The 21,005-nt window shown below is 42.7% G+C and overlaps 1 protein-coding gene and 1 long non-coding RNA gene across 3 annotated transcripts in view; one reads left to right on the forward strand and one right to left on the reverse strand.

Annotated features, from left to right (window-relative positions):
* Positions 1 to 21,005, reverse strand: part of zmp:0000001236 (mastermind-like protein 2) — a 461,039-nt gene that overhangs the window by 272,278 nt on the left and 167,756 nt on the right. The window lies entirely within an intron of this gene.
* On the forward strand, positions 14,828 to 20,047 carry LOC119977430. Its single transcript, XR_005463196.1, has 3 exons — positions 14,828 to 14,934; positions 17,156 to 17,342; positions 19,871 to 20,047. It is a non-coding gene; the product is annotated as an uncharacterized LOC119977430 (long non-coding RNA).

Genomic DNA, 21,005 nt, shown 5'->3' on the forward strand with positions numbered 1-21,005 from the left:
CTGGTAGGAGTATTGTTTTGGGTGGGTGGAAATTCCGTTGTGCACAATTGCCCAAATAATCAAATGAATGAGAACAATGAATACGTATTCGCTGACAGTTATATCTGCCCTCTTCACACAGTGCAATTACTGCTATAAGCATGGGTCTCATTCACTTGATATTCCTGCACCACTCGGGAGCAGGAGAGACTAAGAACGAGGAAAGCTCTTGCTGTCCAACAACAGAAACCTCAAGGCAACAGCAGGCAGCACCAGCGGGGGAGGCTGGTCTCGATGCAGACATCCAGGGAAGGCTTCAGTGGAGATGGGCGCTGGAATGTGAATGTAAGAAAAACTACCTCCAGGTGTCATAAAAGTGATGGCATAGTGGTCTGAAGATGTCCTGGGAAATAGTCACTGAGATATGTCGGATTGTTCATCAAGACTTGCAGTGAAGGATTTGGTGGGAACCCTATACCAACAGCCCTCAAGGTCACAGCGCCGCTTAATTTCTATGCCAGCAGAGGTTTGCAGGGCATGGCAGGTGACGTGATATCACAGGCTGACATACGTAGGTGCATGAAGGATGTGGCCGATGTCCTTTCTCATCGTGCCAATGATTTTATCTACTTCACCATCAGAGAAGACAGCTATACAATAAGGTCAGCCGTGTTTGATGCCATCGCTCAGTCCCCATCTGCAAGGTGTCATCAAAGGCACATACGTGGCCTTAAAAACTCCTGAGAAATTGAGCCTTTGGAATTTGTAAATCATAAAGGGTTTCACTCCATGAATGTACAATTGGTATACAACTGCAAGAGAAGAATAATATAGATATGTGCTTGGTTCCCAGGGAGTGGTCACAACGCACACATCTTGTGCAATTCATGGTTCCCAGAAGTTCTTGAATCCCCAGCCCAGGTTGATGGGCGGATTATCGGTAATATTGGCTATACCCTGCATAAATGGTGGATGACACCAGTGAGGCATTCTCAGTGAGGCAGGGAGCATGACAATCAAACTCATGCCTCCACCAGAGCCATCATTGTGCACACCACTGGGCTTCTTAAAATGGGCTCTGCAATACCCACCCCAGAGGGTGTCACAACTAGCAGTGGAGCAGTGGTCTGCAGTGCACTGCAGAACCTGGTACTGCAACACAGACAGATGTTGCAAGGAGAAGAGGAAATCTGCCCTTCTCAAAACACAAGAATTTGTTGGATCATGAGGAAGGAGGCCATTAATCCAAATTAGCCTTTTATGGATGCCAGGCCATAGAGGGATGTGCAAAGGATTCCAGGGACAACCTGATCTAAGCCAGGTGTGCACAATAGTAGGATATTTGCATGACCATCACTCCATCGGCAAACCACCATTGCCTTCCCAGGGCACAGGCCTAGCCCTGCCATCTCCATTGCCAAGTTAACTATAAACCTGTGTCCTCTACCACCTATAGTAGAATAAGATGTGCACCTTTCTCAGACCCACAGTGCCTCTTGTGTGCGGGTATCAAGGACATCTTAAGGGTACATGACATCCTTACAAAAGGTTGCCTTGCCCAATTATTCTGATCCAGCACCATCTTTGAAATACTTTGAATGCAACTGAATCAGTCTAATTTACACCTGCTGACAGTGAACAGGGTCAATATCCTCTAGAGTGCACAGAAGGGGTTCCAGCTCTACCTTCATTTTAAGCCATGTTCCCCAGAATGATCATCACAGAACTATTCACATGAATAGTAAATAAAGGACGAGAATGTAACACCTCTCATTTGGGAATAATATCTCCTCTCCAGCCATCATGTTGTGACAAACGTGCCATGACCACTAAATTTTAGACTATGATATGCCGCAACATTTTTGATATTGTGAAAAAAATATATATTGTACGTATTTTTACAAGAGGATAAACATATTGATAAATCATCCAGGCCAATTTTTTCATACTTGCCACTGATTTTTCCTACCGCTATACCTAGGTACAACTTCAACATCAACAGCTCAATTAGAGACAGTCTGCTCAATGTGGTGATCTGTTGCCTTGGAAGATCATGGGTTGTCAATATCTGGGGGCATGGGGCCTTGTGGGCTCAAAGCCTTGGGTCTTGTGCACTGGATTAGGTGCCCTGACAGGAAGGCCTCAACCGCAGCTAGCAAATGCTGCCTTTCTTCTGGTTGAGCAATGGCCCCTCCCTGTTTCCTTGAAAGTATACCCGGAGGACGTTCCAGGAGCCTCGTCTCCCACTCACTGAGCAATTGCTTCATTGAGCCCACGCCTAAAGCGATGGAATGCAGGTTCAAGCACATATGGATTAAATGCTCGACCTGGTTCGCCATCCTCTTCACGTATGATAGCAGTGTATTCAAATACTAGAGATACGCAGTGTATGGACTCCTCCATACAATATGCAAAGCTGCACATCAACCCTGACATCTTCGACCTACTTTCCCTTCGCCTCTGCTGCACGTTCAGGGGGATTTATGGAGCTGCGACCAGAGGCCAATCATTAACATGGAACTCAGCAAAGTTCGCTGATCTTCTGGAGACCTTCTCGTCACATCCTCCCTCAGATGCTGGGACTTGTCTGTGGTGTGCTCACCTGATTGTGCTCCTGAATATACACGTGAGCTCCCCCTACTTGGTTGTAACTGTGCTGGCGGAAGTCAATGATGAGGTATTCTCTAGAGAACTAGTTTCTTCATCCCCAGGGGTGGACTCTTGGCCTCATCAGATTCAATATCGGACCAATGAAGCAGACCAGCCCCACGGTTCAGGTATTGCTCACTGCAGGTACTACATTAGAACACAAGAACGAGGAGCAGAAGTGGGAAATTCAGCCCCTCAAGCCTGCTCCGTCATTCAATACAATCTTGGCTGAACTCCTCTTGGCCTCAACTCTACATTCCTGCCCGTGCTCCATAACCCTTCAACCCAATTAAAAATCTGTCGATCTCCTCCTCAAATTTACTCAATGTCCCGGCATCCACTGCATTCTGGGGTAGTAAATTCCAGATTCACAACCTGTTGAGAAGTAATTTCTCCTCATCTCTGTTTTAAATCTGATATCCCATGTCCCATGCACTCTGTATCCACTTTAATTGTAATCATGTGAGAAGCAGCAAGAGAGCAGAAATGGCACAAACGTCCAGCCACACCATCAGGAACTGTATGCGGTTGACAAAACCCTCACTGTGTTACAATCCACCCATTAGCCTAGAAATTGAAGCAGGGTGGGAAATGGCTGGTAAATAGCCACTTAAAGGCTTTAATTTGGGTAAGGACAGGCTTCCCAAAGGCAAAATCTCTGTGAGGTCAGGGCAGGCAGGAACTCCGGAGGAAGCCTAAAATTCTGGCTTTTAATTTGGTGTTGTACCCTTTTCCCCAGTAGCTATCAGCAAAACATTTTCAGAAAACTTCATCAGGAATAAAGTACATTTGCAGAAAGGAAGTTGCCTTCCTGTTTTTCCCTGTCAGGCAATTCACATACAAAAGTTTCTAGTCTCCGCAGCTCCTGCACACAAATACAACCAAATCACAAAGCTCACCAAATATGTAACCACCATGGATTTAGGTATTTCTTTTTTTTTTAAATCATCTTACAATGCATTAAAGCACCGAGTTTCAAATATGCAACCATTAAGATTTATTCATGTATATCACTGGCTGTTAAGACGAAACCTACAAAGCTGAGTGAGGAAGTGTGTCAATGAAATTTAGGGAAATTCTTTGCATTTATGACCTGTCCTTGGTTACAACTGTATGGGTTTAAATAGAAAAAAACATTATTGGTGGAACAGTGCACTGGAACCCCAAGGCTTACTTTGCCAATACAGGAAGGAGGGAGGAGCCTGGCTGCAGCTCAACTCCACAGTTAGTTAGCAGTTCATTCATCTCGTCTGTGGGGAGGTACAAAGTCCAAACTAGACAAGAAACTAAGTGGCAGAGAGTATGGCACTTGGCTGGCTGCTCGCATGATGTCTGTGAACCGAGCAGATGAAAAGCAGAGAAAAACAAATGCAATTAAATAGGGAGCACAGGAGCAGAGGGATCTGGGTGTACATGTGCAATAAATCACTGAAGGTGGCAGAACAATTTGCGAACATGGTTAATAAAGCAGAAGGCATCCTAGGTTTTATCAATATTGGCATAGAGTACAAATGCAAGGAAGTTATGTTAAAATTGTATAATAAAATACGGATTCATTCTCAAAAGCTGTATAATGCATCAGTTATGGGCACCACACGTAAGAGTCATAGATGTTTACAGTATGGAAACAGGCCCTTCGGCCCAGCTTGTCCATGCCACCCAATTTCCATCACTAAGCTAGCCCCACTTGCCCGCATTTGGCCCATATCCCTCTGTACTCGCCCTGCCCATGCAGCTGTCTAAATGTTTTTTAAAAGACAAAATCGCATCCACCTCTACCACTGCCTCTGGCAGCCCGTTCCAGATGCTCACCACTCTCTGGTCCTCTGGTCCTAGGAAGGATGAGGAGGTCTTACAGTAATAGCAGAAAAGAATGATGGGAATGGTTCCAGAATGAGGAACTACAATTATGTGGATAGACTTGGAAAAGTTAGGAATATTTTCCTTGGAGAAGGTCATGAGATTTGATAGAGGTATTCAAAATAATGAGCAGTCTGGGCAGCGTAGATAGGGAGAAATTGTCCCTATTGGTGATAGGATTGAGAACCAACAGGCACAAATTTAAGGTAATTGGCAAAAGAAGCACAGGGGACATGAGGAAAATCTTTATCATGCAAATGGTTAAGATTCGGAATGCACTGCCTCAGTGCAGGCAGGTTCAATCGAAGGATTCAAGAAAGACTCAGATTTTCTGGAAAGGAGGATTAGAATAGGAGCCACTCTTTCAGAGAGCCAGCACAGTTGTGATAGGCCGAATGGCCTCCCCATGATGCTGTAATAATTCTTTGAATCTATTAAGTACCCTATAGGAAGTCCATTGTATCACAGGTGGAGTGGTAGCATAACATGTTGGGTTCAAGCCATGCAAAGAGGACAAAACTGTATAATATGACTTTTTCAATGCAAGTAGCCATGCTTTTCAGAGTAAACCTCAAGCAGATACCCAGTGACCATTGATACCTGGAGCAGATTGACTGCCGGAAATTGATATTGCTGGGACAGCAATTTGAGTGAGGCTAGAATGATGTCAGGCTTTTTAAGAAATTTGGTAACTGTCACAGCAATGCTCTGTGCATCTAAGGGCACCCTGCCAGCTTGCAGAATTGGATAACTCTCTCTTTTTATTTAGCTGATTCGACTGAGAAGAAAATTGACTGCATGGTCCATCTGTGGGAGCATCAATAACCTTTTTCTACAATGCTGAGCAGCTACAGTGACCAAATCACACCAGCTAGTGTCTGGAAGGATCTAGTTGGGAAAAAATGTTCAAGGCAGCGGTGATCTTGACTGTTGCAGACAATATTGACCTGGTAGTGCAAGTGGGCTGCAAGTCCTGCCAGCTCCTGGTGTAGCTCCCCACAGCTCTACTTCACCATAACCTCTCTCAATCATACCATTGCCAGTGATTTATCTTGTTGCTGGCCTGCATTGCTGTATGGATTAAACAAAAATTCCTTCAATTAGACATTAGGAAAACCAAAGCCACTGTTTTAAGTTCCTGCCACAATGTCTCTAGCTATTGACTCCACCACTCTCCGTGGCTGTGGAGCCACTGTTCACAATCAGTGCACCCTGTTTTGACCTGATATCCGTTTCTGACACTGTTTTTCTCCATCACCAATTCCTCGCTTACATCGCCCATCTCTACCACCACCTCAATTCATGTGCTATGGAAACCCTCATCCATGCCTTTGTGACTTCCAGGCTTGACTGTTCTAATGTGGATCACCCACCTTGCACCCTCCCTAAATTTTAACTCATACAAAACCCTGCTGCCTTAACTTGCACCAAATTGCATTCATACATTATCCCTTTGTTCGTGGACCTAAATTGGCTCCTGGTCCAGCAGCTCCTCCATTTTAAAATCATCATTGTTGTTTTCAAACCGCTCCATGGCCTAACTCCTTCCTTTCTCTGTAATATGCTCTGCCTCTTGAAGCCCCAATGCAGGCTTCCTGAGCAGCCTCTTCCTGCTTTAAATATTCCTAAAGCCTATCTCTTTAACCAATGTTTTGGTCACCTGCCCCATGATCCCACGTGGTTCGGTATCAAATGTTCCTTGATAATTGTTCCTATGAAGGGCCCGGTGATGCTCTACTACGTTAAAGATGCTATATAAATGCAAATTGTCACTGTTGCTTCAATATATTTTATAGTTAACTTTTTACTTTTATTGTTTTCACACATCTTCCAGCAGTTCATTACATTAGATATTATTTAAGAGATATGGATGAAAATAAAATGGGCTATTTGATTCAAATATTCCATGCCCTCTAACATTATTTCCCTTTCCACCAGCCAAATATTTCATTTGTGTTGAACACTGTTTTAGCTCAATGCTTAACTCAGCAATAGAGATTAAATATTGTTCACATACTCACTTGCTCCCACAGTTTCTTCACACTCTCCTGGGTGATGCCCAAACACAATGTAAACAATACATGGTAAAAGCTTTGAAGCAATGGGCTGTTTAGATTTAGGCTGACAACCTGAGGACTGTGCTAGTCTTTATCTTTAATAATCTGATACGCTCAGCTTTTTCTTTGTTAATACCACCTGCAAGGTTTGTTAATACTCCCTGCAAGGTTTGTTAACACTCCCTGCAAGGTTTGTTAACACTCCCTGTAAGGTTTGTTAATACTCCCTGCAAGGTTTGTTAATACTCCCTGCAAGGATTTGAAGGGATCCTGATAACTTAATTTTAAAAAATGATGTCTCACCTTTTGTTGGGTACAAAGTATGCTTTTTCCCCTCCATTTTAAAAATAAATTTAGAGTACACAATTAATTTCTTTTCCAATTAAGGGGCAATCTAGCGTGGCTAATCCACCTATTCCTTACATCTTTGGGTTGTGGGGGTGAGACCCACGCAGACCCGGGGAGAATGTGCAAACTCCACGCGGACAGTGACCCGGAGCTGGGATCGAAGCCGGGTCCTAGGCGCCGTGAGAAAGCAGTGCTAACCACTGCGCTACCGTGCCGTTCCAGGGTACAGAATATGCTACCTGCACAGAAACATCTGTCATACGTGAGCCTTAATACAAGCATAAATCAGCTATGCAAGTCTGGGGCAGCACGGTGGCCTAGTAGTTAGCATGGTTCCCTCACGGCGCCGAGGTCCCAGGTTCGATCCCTGCTCTGGATCACTGTCCGTGTGGAGTTTGCACATTCTCCCCGTGTTTGCGTGGGTTGCGCCCCCACAATCCAAAAGATGTTCAGGGTTAGGTGGATTGGCCACGCTAAATTGCCCCTTAATTGGAAAAAATGAATTGGATACTCTAAAAAAATGTTTAAAGCTATGCAAGCCTGGACTGCATCACAGCCCAGACTTAATCTTGACCCTCACTCAAACCAGTTCTAGCAGGGGCAATGAACTGACAGATGAAGAAGGCTTTTTGATCTCATCCTGATCTTGAACTAGGGGCTGGTTTAGCACAGGGCTAAATCGCTGGCTTTGAAAGCAGACCAGCACGGTTCACTTCCTGTACCAGCCTCCCCAAACAGGCGGCAGAATGTGGTGACTAGAGGCTTTTCACAGTAACTTCATTTGAAGCCTACTTGCGACAATAAGTGATTTTCATTTCATTTCATTTTCGAATAGGCAGCATATCCATTTTACTTTTCATGTGCAGTATGGTAAACACCACTCTCTCTATTGAAACAATAATTTACATTTATAAATCTCCTTTAACATCGAAAAATGTCTCTGGGCACTCTCAACAACTTGTACTCGTATCACACTTTATAATGTAGAAATATCTCTGAAGTCATTGCAGAGAGGCCTTATTAGCTGAACTAGACACCAAGGCAAAAGAGACATTAGGAGGGGTGTCCAAAAATTTAGCCAAAGAGGTTAGTTTTAGGAAAGCCTTAAAGTAGGGACATGTGAATTAGGAGCAGCAGTACACCACTATGTCTGTTGAGTCTGCTCCGCCGTTCAATACGATCATGGCTGACCTTGGGCTTCAACTCAACTTTCCCGCCCACTCCCCATATCCCTTAATTGTGGGACCAAACTGCTCACAGTACTCCAGATGTGATCTCACCAGTACCTTGTAAAGGTGCAGCAGGATTTCCCTACTCTTATACTCCAACCCCTTTGAAATAAGGACTAACATTCCATTGGTTATCCTGATTATTTTCTGTGTTTTGTGCAGAGGTGCCCCCCAAATCCCTTTGTGTTGCAGCATTCAGCAGTTTTTTGCCATTTAAATAATACTGTTCTTTTGTCCTCCCTTCCAAAATGAACTTCCCATTTTCCCACATTATACTCCATTTGCCACCTTTTTGACCACTTACTTACCCTATCAATATCTCTTTGCAAACTGTTTGTATCCCTTTCGCAACTTGCCTTTCCACCTAGTTTTGCGTTTTCTGCAAATTTGGCTCCAGTACATTTGCTTCCTTCTATTTCGCAATTAGGTGCTGCTCCTCGGCAGAAAATCATTCTCCATCATTCAAAAACACAGCATCAATTTTTGCATTTCCCTGACAATCTCCAACTCTACCCCACCGTCTCTCCCGACTCCTCCCGTTACTAGATTATCAGATTATTTATTTGACATCCAGATAAGCAGAAATTCCGTCCAATTTAATACGGAGAGGACTGAAGCCATTACTTTTGGTATCTGCTCCACACTCTGTTCCCTAGCTATTGACTCCATCCCTATCCCTGTCAGCAGTCTAAGATTAGGCCAGCCTTTTTAGCAACCTCAGTGTTACATTTGACCTCAAGATGAGCTTCTGGCCTCATATTTGTGCCATCATTGAGACACCCCTCTTTCCACCTCCTTAACAGCGCACAACTTCACCCCTTTCGCAGCTCTTCTGCTACTGAAACTCTCATCAAGTCCGTCATTATCTCTGGACTTGACTATTCCAGCGCATTTCTGCCTGGCTGATTTCTGACATCCTACCCTCCATAAACTGAGGTCATCAAAACTCTGCTGGCTGTGCCCTAACTTGCACCAAATTCTATTCCACTATCACCCCCCTTGCTAGCTGGCGTAGTGGCATCCGGTCAATTAATGTCTTGGTTTTAAAATTCTGATCCTTATTTTTAAACCCCTCTATGGTCCCACCTCTCCCTATCTCTGTAATCTCCACCAGTTCCAAAACTCTCCAAGAGATATGCATTCCTCAAATTCTGGCCTATTGTGCACCTCCAATTAAATAACTTCAACACTGGTGGCTATGCCTTCAGATGCCTGGACCCCAAGGCCTAAAATTTCTTCCATATATCTCTCCCCTTTTTTCTAGATTGCTTTCCTCTGTGACCAAGCTTTTGGTCATCTGACCAATATCTCCTTATGTGATGGTATATGACTTGTTTTGCTAGTCTTACTCGAACATGCATTCTCATCATCTACCCAAGATGTGGGAATCTAACTCCCTTTCCTTGGAGATCTCGGGTGAGCGTCATTCAGTGTTGGTCCCCACAGATGGGGACCAGATGGAATGGCATTCTTGGGGGTCTCCCAGGGGAGCGGAGGCCCCAGGTGCTTACCCTCTGAGCAGGGTAGCACCCTGGCAGTGCCACCTGCGTGCTGGCGAGCAGAGCTCCTCTGTGCAGAAACAACGGGACTAAGTGTGGCCTCGGCTGCAAGGTCCCCGCTGTAGCCCCTAATCTACCCGAATGGTTGTTTGAAGTGTGGTTTCTCAGTGCTCAGAGTGCTGGGTAACACCCGGCTACTTGCGTTCACGACAGGACTTCCCATTCGGGTAGATCACGTCTTAAAACTTTGTTCTTTCTTTCTTCACTTCCAGTTTCTACTGTTCTGTATTCCCTTGGTTACTTACAAAGGACTCTTTTACATATCCTAGTATCTTTCCCCAACACAGTTACTTAACAGTTTATTCCCATGCAACCCTTCCTTTTTTTTTAAACAATGCTCTCCCATTAGGTTTCCTGTGCTCGACTTGTCCTCCGGCTTCCTGCACACAATCCGACTGGCTCCAGCCCCAGATCGGCTAATTTACACAGCCTTCTGCCTGTTGCTGGCTTTCCTCATGCTGTTTCCACACAAATCTATCTGTTCTCCTCAGATACATGTCACTTGGTTTTACTCTCCTCAACTGGTCGATGAGCCAGTCTTTCACCTCCAGGTCTTTTTAATGGAAAAGATGGGGTGCTTTTGGTTGTGTTCTGAATGCCCTACATTTTTCTGCCACTGGCCATGCTTTCATCCTACAAAGTAACTTGTGATATCCCATAATAATTCCATGATATTTCCTATATTTGTAATGCAGGATTGCAAAACGTTCTCCTGGTTGAATGCTCTTTGGAGTTTTACATTTGCAAAAAATTGTTGTATAAATGATTGTTTTAATGTATGTAGTAAGTGGACATTTGAAGGTCAGTGTTCCAGCTAAGCATGAATATGTACACACGTGTACAAATGTTGACCATATAGAGGAAGAAAGACTTGCATTTGTATAGCACCGTTCATGGCCACCAGACATCTTCAAGTGCTTTACATCTAATTAATTACTTTTGAAGTGTAGTCATTGTTGCAAGAACAGCAATGTGACAGCGACTAGTTAATTCTTTTTATGTTGACTGAGGGATTGGCCACGACATAGGGATAACTCCCCAATCTTTTTCGTGATAGTGCCATGGAATCTTTTACATCCACCCAAGGTCAGATAGGACCTCGGTTTGAGGTCCCACTGACTGTCTCTGACTCCCTCTCCAGTGGCCTTGAACTTTCTGACTCAGGTGAGGACGCCAGCAACTGAGCCACGACTGACACAATATCGGAATGTAATTTTTAAAAAATGCACATTTCAGACACATTTCAGAGGTTAAGAAAGAAATATTGATGTAAGCTCTCCGAAACCTGCAGCTGAGTGTAAATCTCTTGCTGTGCTGCTGTTTTTAGCAATTATAATAACCTTTTCTCGAATTACTAATAGTAAAGGTCTTAAATCAAAATGTAATACATTATTAACACAGGGGCATAGCTTTTATTCACAATAGATTATATGCCAATATCCCAGGCAGACCAACATGTAACCAGTGTCCAAAAAGTCTGTTCACGTGTATAAAAGCACCTCAGCAACTGGTGGAGCATTTTGTATTTAATAAATTGTTTATGAATAGTGCATCAGGATTTACAATGATGAGTGTCACATTGGCCTAATTAATAGTGTCCCTTTATCCTGTTAACTGGAAAAATTAAAGCTGTTCTAGTTCCACAAAAGAACCGTTAGCTTCTTCCACATAGTTTAATTTACCCCAATCACTACTGGCTCAAGCTCCAAGCCATGCTGCATTTCATCTCCCATTGTGCAGGCTCCATTCATATCCTAATTCGATGCTTCGTGTTATCTATGGTATCCCTCTTCATTTGTCTTTTATTTATTGCAGCATGTCTGAGCAACAGCTAACTAAAACCATTGACAACTGTGGGGTATTTCATTACTTTTGATGTATGTACAAAGAAACTGGCTCCAAGATTTATGGGAAAGTGGAATGGAGAGGTTTAGCAGTCTGAAAATATGAGAAGATGACCATGGGCGCCCATGGAGGAGATCACAGGCAAGCCATGGAGTTTATCAGATTGCCTGTGTAGGAAATGGTGTACAGAGGGAGGGGAATTGCAGTGTAAGGGTCTGGCACACATAGGGTTAATGTGGGACTGGGTACAGCACTGCCCACAGTGATGTAAAAGAACACATGACTCACACCTAGGGGTCAGTTAAGTCCTGTGTGCAGGCAAGTATGGAGACAGTTCCCAGTTTGAACCCTTTACAGTGTGTGTGTGTGTGAGTGTGTGTGTGTGTAGTTCTTGTAGTTAATAAATAAAACAGTGAACCTATTTAAGTCTATGAAGACTTCGTCAAGATCTACCAAACGATATCCAACACCCTACAAAAGTAATGTGGGTGTGTATGTTTCTGGGTATGTTAACAGTTAGCTTACTGGGCAGGAGTAATACACTCCTGTGCCTTTGCCTTTGTAGCACTGCTTGCAGTTCACTACCTGCTCCAACCAGCAGTTCTCACTTCGCTTTAGCTTCCAGGTTTCCTGAAGCGGGAAACCCTGCCAACCAGTGTTAAAGCTGTAACAGAGGAAACATTTCAAGCACACAGTCTCATTAAAATATTTAAATGAGGGGCACACCTCCAGAGAACAGATTAATTGCCCTCCTTCAGTCCTCTCTACTTTAAAACTGAAGTATGTGGGTTTGAAGCAGGTTGGGGGTCAGGTCTGAAATTTAGGAAATGTTTACGTCCCACCCAATCCAAATCCACCTGTTGTTGGGAATTAAAGGATCCCAAGTTAACATGCGTGATGGATGCGACAGACCAGCGTTAAACATGAAAGTGCTCATCACTGTTGTGTTCCCTTTCTTCTGAAACACAGTCTGCCTTGTTTTCCCACTATAAATCATAGAATAGAATTTATAGCACAGAACGAGGCCATTCATCCCATCGAGTCTGCACCGGCCCTTGGAAAGAGCATCCTACCTAAGCTCGAGCCTCTACTGAATCCCCGTGACCCAGTATCTGCACCTAACATTTTTGGACACTAAGGGCCATTTAAAAAAAATAAATTTAGCATACGCAATTATTTGTTTTCCAAATAAGGGGCAATTTAGTGTGGCCAATCTACCTACCCTGCACATCTTTGGGTTGTGGCAGTGAAACCCACAAAGACATGGGGAGAATGTACAAACTCCACACGGACAGTGACCCAGGGCCGGGATTCAAACCCAGGTCCTCGGTGCCGCCGTCCCAGTGTTATCCACTGCGCCACATGCCACCCTCACTAAGGGCAATTTAACATGGCCAATCCACCTAACCTGCATATCTTTGGACTGTGGGAGGAAACCGGAGCACCCGAAGGAAACCCACACAGACATGGAGAGAAAGTGCAAACTCCACACAGTCACCCGAGGCCGAAATTGAACCCCGGTCCCTGGAGCCATGAGGCAGCAGTGCTAACCACTGTGCCACACTGCCGCCCATATGAAGAGAATCAGAAGAGAAAGAATAGAAGGCCAACAAGTGCTTTTAAAGCAAAGCAGCTGCCCCATCAACAAGGGCAACCATTACTGGGTGAAAGTCACAGGACATTTAAGAGGGTAGTTTCATTTAGAAAATCTTCATTTGGATCCAATCAAATGTTTAGATTTGGTTCATTATACCTGCCTATTTTACTCTCAAGAATTTCCAGTAATTTTATAAGCTCTATTTTGTACGAAAAGGGTTAAGCTGCAGGGTTTCATTTTCCTGTTCTCTCCTACCTACAGGAAGTGCTGTCCATTTTTGGGGCTTAAACGCCCACAATAACTCATCCAGATGCTGCACCTCTAATGTCGCACCTGGACGCACAAATTGCCAGTATCTGGCTAAGTATCCCAAGTTCAAAAAATGTACAATAAGTTTATTTTAAAGTCAAAATTATCCATGCAGATTTCAAACAAAATATACTTCTGAATATCAGTCAACAAGAAAATCAACTGTGATTGTAACTTTCAAGCCTTTTAGCTATTCAGCTCCAAGTTACCTTTACGCACATAGATTCACTTGTTTAATCGCTTTGGGCTCAAAATGTGTAGTCTCCTGTATCTGCTCTCCGTTCTACTGCTGCCAGTCCCTCAAATGTACTCCATGGAACATCCATCTGCTCATTGGTGTTGATGCACTCCCTTGTGCATTCCCTCATTTCCTGCTTAACTAGTCCAAATATCTAAAGTGTAACAGTTTGGGTATATTAAAACCAGATTGGTATTTTCGGGAGTTACACTTACATGTAAATCTTCTCAAAGACAAAATCCACAGCTGTCAGACCTACTACAAACAAGTGTCCAGTCCAGCGGTTTATGTTCTTGACCTTCCTACCGCAAGCAAAATGTTGTATGGGCCAACACAGAACAAAATGACAAAAATTTCTGAAAATTTTAAAACTTGAATACATAGGGTGGCATTAACAGAAACTGCACACAAGTACAGTTACATCAAAAACAAATCTGCAACAGAAGGAAGCCTACACTCTACAGGAGATTCTTATACCTGCTGATCCACCATAATCTGAAAGATTGGAAATATAAAGACTAAATTTCACGAAAAGGAATACTTTGTAAGAAAGGTAAGAGGTACAGACAGTAGGATCAGCCAGGGACCCATTAAATTGTCCCTTAATTGGAAAAAAATAGGGTACTTTAAATTTATATTAAAAAAAGAATAAAATGGGCAGAAACCTATGCAAATACGGGGCAGTACGGTGGCACAGTGGTTAGCACTGCTGCCTCACGGCGCCGAGGTCCCAGGTTCGATCCCGGCCCTGGGTCACTGCCCGTGTGGAGTTTGCACATTTTCCCCGTGTTTGCGTGGGTTTCGCCACCACAACACAAAGACGTGCTGGGTAGGTGAACTGGTCACGCTAAATTGCCCCTTAATTGGAAAAATGAATTGGGTATTCTAAATGTATATATATATATATATATATATATATATATATAAAAAAGAAACCTATGCAAATAGGTTCAACTGAACTACAGCAGGACTGAAGTTTTGACATTACAAGGCTGTCACAACCTATGTTCTGTTACCCCGAGAGCCACTTTCCTTGCCCAGTGTGTAGAAAATGCAAAAAATCACCATATTAACTTCCTGTCCTCGCTTTCCGGAACAGCCACCTGCACAGCAGCAAATGACAAAGTATTTGAATGATATGCAAGACTGTTCTGTGACAAAAGTGGTCTTCCTTTTCTTGAAGGATTTGTTACACTTATGACAGCGGACATCCTTGCCTTTAACCTGCCTACAGATTTGTTGCCCTGTTGGGTCTCTCCACCAGGTAACTCATCTCTTGGTACACATTTTGTCTTCTGGGATGCAACACTGACCAACAGCCCCCTGAAAATTGGTAGGAATGCACTGCCTCCCCAGTACTTGTTCTGATTGATGGTCTCAGCTGCAGTTTGTTCTGGGAGCAGACTGTGTGGGCAAGGTCTTTCGGCTGTTCACACGGGAGTGAACTTCCAGTCCCACCAATGGGACACTCCTGCCTTGGGGAGACCAGAGAATCTCGCCCTGTGTTTCAGATTGCAAGAGAAATTTACTTTTCTCTTAACAGATGAGGAATTCCCATTCTCCCTCGTTGAGGATCTTCTAACTATCAGTTCCAGTTGCAGACTCATACAGGAGCAGCTTCCGTTGAAGGCCTACGGCCTGAATGGTCTCCTCTGCTTCTACAGTTTCTATAATTTCATGATTATATAGTGCAGTACAGTATATACTTAAGCAGAGCCGACTGCAGTCAAAGTTTTTATTCCGATTATGGTTTAGGAGGGCTATAACTTCAAAGTTATGTTAAACTGCACACTAACTTTGCCAATCTATTTAAGGCTGCTAGACAATGTCCTAGGCCTGATTTTAAACCCTATTTCCTGACTGTCAGGAATAGGGTGGTTAAATTGGCAGTCAGACACTTTCCAACGTGTTAGTGTTGGGGCCACTTGTCACGGGGAGGTACCTCATTTATATTTAAATATCATATATAATTTCATATGTTCCTGTGTATTTGATGCCCAGTGTTGGAGTCACCAGTTAGTGCAAGTAGTGAAAAGGATCATAGAAGAAGCCCAGATAAGTCTATGATTTGGTGGCCCCGGTGTGTTCCTCCAGACCTCACAAGTTAACCTTATGTCTCATCACTTGCCTTAGTGCAAGGGCCTGTTTCTTCTGGTCCAAAGCAGTCGCCTCCTGGCACTTAAATTCCATTTCCGCCTTCAGGCATCTTTGAGGTTCCTGTTCGGTCTAGGCTGGACTCTGGAATTAAATATTGATGGGTGGGCCTCAGTTTTCACACCGGCACACATGTCCCGTGTTGAAATCAGGTCTCATACTTTCCTGCCTATCAAGGCAGCAATATAAAAATAACAAACCTTTAAGAAGAATATAAATGTTGGATATTTTGTCTTTTTTAATTTTGTTGCTGAATTGGATTAGACAGAATTATGAAACTGAAGTAATACAATCTGCTGACAGTGTTCTTGACTAATTCAATATTTGATTTGTGATTGTGGAAATCTGAGAGACCTACTCAAACTGGTATTATCATAAACTGCCTTTATTACTTACTGCTTACTTTCTAATATAATCTTTGTGTGAATGCTAACTAATGCCCAAAGTGGCTTTCTCCCTACCCCCCTTTGCAGATTGCTCAGTACTTTACCACAGTTGGTTTCACAAAGTCAACACAACAGAACTTGCCAGTGTAACTCTGAAACCCCAACATTCTGTTCCACACTGCTGTTCGATGATAATTGTTTTATTTAATTAAAAGTCAGTTTGGGAAGATTTTTTAAAATTAGTTACCCAAGAGCAAAAAGACAATGTTTATATTTTCCTGTTAAGTTTTCAATCCTCACTCCTTTTTGCAAAATGTTGTCTCTTTTCTGGGATATGGTCCCAAAGGTGCTGGATGCTTTCTAGTATCTAACTGAAATGGCCATTGTTCATGTATGAGCTGAGACTGTAGGCATCAATCATATGTATCTCAATACAGGCATGTATGATTCATCAAAGAATGAGTGTTTAAATAGCTCCAAGAGTTATATTAATTACCTCTATTATCTAGACAAAAATAATACGTGAATAACACAACTGCTGATTTCTCACAAGGAGAGTGAGGAGAGAATAGGAGAGAGATAAAGAAGAAACCAGAAAATGTGAGTGGGAAAAAGCACAACGACTGCACCTATCACATTTTTAAACTATCCCTCAATATTTAAGGCAATCACCATGATTGCAACGTGATTATTTTTTCCAAATTTTGTTTTAACTTAAATATGAACATACATCAGGAAGCATAATGTTCAATGCAAGGAACATTATTTTAGTGAGTGCATATATGAACTCAGGCCCAGTGCTTCAACTGATTTACGTTTAGTAGCTTAAAAAGTCTCAGTTTGTAGAAAATTGCACTTTTTCCTCAGCAAGTTGCTGCCATAGATTCTCTTGTATGTACTCTTTGTTTGACCATTTACTGCACATGTCAACGATTCCTCCCCCAGCTCACCAAAACAGATCTTGAATTCACCACTTTTGAATAGCACCATAGCTGCGATGAGAATCACATTCTTTATACCACAGCATCCTTTGGACAGCTTAACAGTTCGACACATGGCTGAGCCAGAGAGAACTGCAGGTGGCCATTCCCTCTTGTAGGTTTCAACAATTCAATGATCGAATCATATTCAGGTAAGTTTTTTATGTGTCCATCATATGCTTTTGGCACAAGTTAAATAAAACAAAACACAAAAGGTATTAAAACGGAGTGGATCCTTGTACAATACCCGAGGCTAGGGATCAGAAATATAAAACCACAACTCTATAAGAGGAAAGTGTGTTTTCAAACTTTTGCTTTAAAACTAGAACTTGGGTAGCCTAATGAAAGCTAGCATTGGGGCTTTGAGTTCAGTCCTAAAATGGTGGAACCAAGGCCTGACAGGCTGGGTGGAAAGCCGGATACACTCCACTAATCACTGTCATCAATGATTAAACACCCACAATACTGATTATAATAGTGCTGAACTCAAGAAATATTGCTGTCCTTTATTGTGGGTGTTCAGGGAGCCAAGAAAAAATGCAAGCCGCCCATCTTTCCAGTCCAAGAACTTAGTATTAAAGCCGATTCCCAGAACCAGATATAGATCCACAAATGGATTACTTACACCGGCTAGGAAAATTTCCTTTGTGCCATATGTGGAACAAAATCATAAATCCATTCTCAATAATAAACATCAGAGAAAATACTTCCACTAAGTTAATACTCATTGTAGGATGAGTCATTTTCCTGCAGGACAGTTTTGAAGACAGGGTAGTAGAAAGTTTCCTCAAATAATTCTTCCACATTGGCAGACAAAAATACTTGGATGGATAAAACAGGACCCAGCTTGCTCCCGCTGCGATGCTGCATGTAATGGATTTTGAAGGGTTGATATTTAGGGGTGAATTTCCTGGTCCCGCCGACCGGGTAAATTGTTGCGGGCAGGGCTGGAAATTTGACGGACGATTGAAAGATCCATTGACCTTGGGCAGGAATTTCAACTCTCGGGGACAGGCAGGACTAGAAATTCCCGGTTTGGGAAGGGGGGGGGGGGGGGGGGGGGGGGGGGATTGGTAATGTACTAAAAGATGTAAAGTTCTTATTCCCAGCAAAATCTGCCTGGACTAAAAGGCATGGGAGGAAAGTTCAACTGAAAAGATTATTAGGACATAATATAAGACAGAGTCAAAGGTTGCTCCAGGAATTTGACACGAGGAAGAACATCCATTTTTGCATTTATAGTAAATAATGTGAAAATAAATGGCACAATATTTAGTAGAAATTAATGTACTAAGTAATCCACGAACATGGGAATAGTGTGGTTGTTAAATGTAAACATGATGTGGAGATGCCGGCGTTGGACTGGGGTGAGCACAGTAAGAAGTCTTACAACACCAGGTTAAAGTCCAACAGGTTTGTTTCAAACACGAGCTTTCGGAGCACGGCTCCTTCTTCAGGTGAATGGAAATGGAATGGAATGGAATGGAATGGAAGAAGGAGCCGTGCTCCGAAAGCTCGTGTTTGAAACAAACCTGTTGGACTTTAACCTGGCGTTAAATGTAAAGATATCTCAATAAGTGATATTTTTTAAAAAATTAGAAGTGATGAAACGGCTATGAAATTTGATTATAAACTGACTTGATAAATCAACATATTATGAGAGTTTGCTGAGAACTCTGCATGTAGACAGTCGCAAATTCCAAGCCTTCAGCTCCACCCACAGGGTCACATCCTATGGCAGCATCAGACAGGCTACTCCAGCTTGTTTGCCATTATGGAAAGCAGAGGCGCAATGCACACAATTCACTTTCAAGTGTCAATTAGGTATAAAGACCAGATTGGTAATTGTTACTTGTTTTGAAAAACCCTGCTTTAAAAAGTCTCTAATTTATTTCAATTTATAGCTCTTTGGAACACATCACATGCATTCCAATGTAGGCACACATTACATGGTGTTAAAAGCCTTAAATTGTATAATGTTTGAATAAAATATAATTTAAAATTGAAGGAACAAATGATCTCGTATTATGATTTGTGAGATTATTGCATCGCGGCGCCATAAAGCAAATTAGAAATAATTAACACAAAATCAAATTCCACTGCATGTTGGTACTTGCAGTACTTTAGCAGTTAAACCTGAAGAGGTAGTTACAAAGACCTTTTTGAAGCAATCAAAGGGCTGGATTCCAGCTGGCTAACCAGTGAGAGTAAGAACACACTGAACCTGGGCTCTCGCCAGTTGTGGATGAAAGGAGGCTCGCTTGTTAAATAGAAGACAAAAGAGTTTTCTCCCTCCCTCTTTTGGTGGCTGTTGTTTTCATAGATATGAGAAAAAGAGGGAGTAACAGAGATAGATGACACACACACACACAAACAGAGGGAGGGGGAGAGAGAGAGAGAGACAAAGAAAAAAGAAATATATATAGCAGCCAAAAAAAAGCCCAAAAACTTAAAATACTAACATCTGTGGAAAATGTGTGGAATTTCTCAATTTGTTTTGCTCTCAAGTGATAAACATCTCATAATATCTAAAATAAATCTTATTACCCGAGTATTTTAAGGAGCAATGCAATGTTCTTGATTTTCAACGCTACATGTAATCTGTGGTTTAGTGATGCTGCCATATTAGTGTATCAGCATTACTTGTTAGAAATACTAAACCTTTCTTAATGTTTTTCAGTCTGCAAAAAAAATGGATAGCTGTGGCATCCATGGATCGTTACAGACTTTCACTGCATTAAGCCAGAGGAAAACAGAAGAACCTTGTTCCTATGTCTTCATTTACTGACTGTATTTTCCACTACTCTCAAGTCAGCATCGTTTTGATGACTAAAACTTGATACATACAAATAAAATTTTGTTGCAGCTCCTGAGTTTGGTACAAAAATAACTCTCCAAGCATAACATTGTCCACCTTCATAAAGCAGTGCGAAGGTCTGAAAATTGCATTTAGTACATCGGGAATGCCACAATCCTACAGTAGGCCTAGTTCACACCTCTTAAATACAAAGTAGGGAAAGGCTGATCTTGCACATGGGTTCAAGATCACAAGCAAGTTTCCAAAAGAACTCTTCCGAATGTTCCAAATGTTCCATATGACAGACAACACCTTCAATCCAGGGTTTCAGTCATAATTGGTGGGTGTGTAAAAGTCATTACCCAGGAAAGAAATCCAATATTTTCCACCAAAGATCAATGGGTGGGTGGGGGTGAAGGGGGTGCTCAGTACGGGAGTGAGATGCAACCATAAAATAATGAGGGAAACAGGAAAATCGAGTGCCCGCCATCTTCTCCCATTTTACTGATGGCCTTTTACCAATGACAGTGGCGAGGAAAGCGGTTGTTTGACCCAGAGGCTAATTGAGCCACATCCAGTGGCGCTGTTCATCTGCCAGCTGTCCAATTAGCTGGCAGCAAGTGCGGGCGGGCACCTGACCTTTCAAGGGCCATGAATCCCGACAACAATGAAGTAGTTACTGGCAAGCTGAAACATGCAGCCAGCACGGAGTTTCCCGATCCCATAGTTATGTAGGCTGTATGTACAGTTCCAAGACTGGTGTGCACATCACCAACAATCTGTCCTGATCTATCCACTTCGTCGCTACGACCAAGAAAGCACAATAGCGGCTAAACGTCCTCAGGAAACTAGGCATGTCCACATTTACTCTTACCAATTTTTACAGATACACCATAGAAAGCATCCTATCTGGCTGCATTAGAGCCTGGTATGGCAATTGCTCGGCTCAAGACCGTAAGAAACCACAGAGTCATGAACACAGCTCAGTCCATCACACAAATTTGCCTCCCATCCACTG

This window comes from Scyliorhinus canicula, chromosome 14 (genome assembly GCF_902713615.1).
Source record: "Scyliorhinus canicula chromosome 14, sScyCan1.1, whole genome shotgun sequence".
NCBI classification, from domain to species: Eukaryota; Metazoa; Chordata; class Chondrichthyes; order Carcharhiniformes; family Scyliorhinidae; genus Scyliorhinus; species Scyliorhinus canicula.